Source organism: Aotus nancymaae, unplaced genomic scaffold (genome assembly GCF_030222135.1).
Source record: "Aotus nancymaae isolate 86718 unplaced genomic scaffold, 86718_ANA_hifiasm-v0.15.2.pri h1tg000012l, whole genome shotgun sequence".
In the NCBI taxonomy this organism is placed as follows: domain Eukaryota; kingdom Metazoa; phylum Chordata; class Mammalia; order Primates; family Aotidae; genus Aotus; species Aotus nancymaae.
Window position 1 is genome coordinate 26475797 of NW_026988423.1, and position 2664 is coordinate 26478460.

Consider the following 2664-nt stretch of genomic DNA (forward strand, 5'->3'; position numbering starts at 1 on the left):
GTACCCCATAACTTAAAAGTTGATTAAAAAAAAAAGAAATAAAAAAATAATAAAACCAAGTACCATTTGAAGGAGAAGCCACTAGCTTGACTTTATTTTCTTATTCATGGAGAGACTTTGGAGGCTTCTCAGAAAGAATCTTGACTTCTTCCCTGGAGATTCACAGGATTTCAGCACCAGAGGCCCTGAACAAGTCAGGCAGTTCCAAGACTTCCCTTGTATGCTTTGTCCATGGGCCCAAACTCAATGACATTGTCCCTCTCTCAGGAAGTAGTGCTGAGGATGAAAAGCAACCACATGACCTGCCTGGCCTTCACAACCCCGAGCCCTGACAACTCCTTCATGTCAGTGTTTGAGTGAAAGCCATTGGCCAAAGTGCATTTCATCTGGGAGCCCTTCTGGTCCAGGCTCTGTTGCCTTTTCTATGTGATCATGCCTTGGCCTTCGAAACCATTAATAGTCAAAGCAATAAAGACTAATTTTATGCTCTAGAACTTGACAGTGAGAAATATTTTAGGTGATGGTCTGTGACTGGTTGTCTTAGGAAACCAACGAACCTGACAGCTGAACATAATATAACGCCACAGGAGTGATGGGATGATCATATGTTCTGTTTTGCACCATGTAAAGCAATTGAAATGCAGTTCAGCAGATCAAATGTAACTCTTCTTGGTTAAGCTCTTTTTTCTTTTAGGAAATAAATATTTCAAACTACTTCCAATATATCCTGTCATATAGGTCAAGTTTTCAAAATACTTGCATTAGTAAGTGTTCCCTAGAGAACAGGATGTATAGAGAGAAAGAGATTCATTACACAAAATTGACTCACATGATTATGCAGGCTGACAGGTCCCAAGATCTGCAGTTGGTAAGCTAGAGACCCGGCAGAGACAATGTGCAGTCCAGTCTTAGTCCAGAGTCCTGAGACCCAGGATAGCTAATGATATAAGCTTATAAGCTTCAGTCTAAAAGTCATGGGCTCAAGACCCCAGAAAAGTCAATATTTCAGTTTGAGCCTGAAGGTCAGGGAAGACTAATGCCCCAGCTCAAAGCTTATGCAGGGGGAGTTGCATCTTACTCATGAGGGAGTCAGCCTTTCATTCGATCCAGGCCTTCAACTGATTCAATGAGATCCATCTGCTTTAGGGAGAGCTATCTGCTTTACTTATTCTAGGGAATCAGGTGTTAGCCTCATCCAAAAACATCTGCACAGACACATCCAGAATAGTGTTTGACCCAATGCCCGGCTGGGCACCTTGAGGCCCAGTCAAATTAACACACAAAATTATCACAGTACTGTAGTTAATTCTTACACAGCTAAGAGTATGGACTTTTGATTCTGAATGCTTGAGTTCAGATGCACATTCAGCTGTTTACTAACTACATGGCCTTGGGCAGGTCACTTTATTATATCAGGGCCTCAGTTTCTTCAGCTGTGAAATGGAGATAATAATAGTTTCTATATCACAGGTTTGGTATAAAGATTAGATTAAGAAAAATACTTAGCATAGCACTTTGCCCAGGATAAATGCTCAGTCATAACTCTTTAATTCCTCCCTCCCTTTATTCTTTCCTTCTCTCTATACTTTTAAACATACAATGCAGGTAATATAAAGATGAATGAGATATGATTCCTGCCCTTGAGGGGTTTCCCTTCACAACTGAAGGATGAGGTTGTGAACGAGAACCATGTGTATCGATCCAGGCTGGACAAGGTGGCTCATGCCTGTAATCCTAGCACTTTGGGAGGCCAAGGTGGGTGGATCACCTGAAATCAGGAGTTTGAGACCAGCCTGAACAACATGGTGAAACCCTATCTCTACTAAATACAAAAAATTAGCTAGCTGTGGGAGCACACGCTTGTAATTCTAGCTACTTGGGAGGTCGAGGCAGGAGAATCACTTGAACCCGAGAGGCAGAGGTTACAGTGAGCTGAGATTGCACCATTGTACTCTAGCCTGGGCAACAAGAACGAAACTCTGTCTCAAAAAAAAAAAAAGAAAAAAGAAAAAAGAAAGAACCATGTATATAGTTCCTGGGTTCGAACTATATACATGTTCGGAAGTACGAACACTTCACTGTGGGGGCATGAAGCAGAGCTATGGAGCAAAACAGTGAGATGTTCTGCATAGCTTGTCATTCTGGTACAAGGTGCAGAATAGAGATTTTCATCTGGCAATTCCTTACTCTGTAGGTATGGAACTCAGACTGGGACAGTAACCAAAAACCTGCCTTCAACACCTCCTAGCTCCTTCCTCTTTTTACAGCCAGGTTTCCAGAAATGGTCTACATTTCATCTTCCCACCACAATACTTCCCCTCACTCCCAGACCTGCTGCAGTCAAGCGCCTGTCGCTCCTCTTCTCTGTTGGAGGCCAACTTCAACAGTCTTTCTTCAATTCTTACTCTGCTTTTTTGATTGACTTGTGCCTTCCTCTGTTTTGAAACTGCCTTGTGTTGGTTCTTTTCTGTTTTTCCTCCTCTGTCTCTGACTTGCCTTCCCTTCCACCCATCCCTTACGTGCTGCACTTCTCTCTAGTTCCTCTTTTGAACATCTTTTTTTTCTTGGCCTATGCTCCCAGGCTGGTCTCAACTCTGACCTCAACTATCATTTGTGTGCTATATTTTCAACTTAGTTTTCTCTCCTGGATTTTTTTTTTTTTTT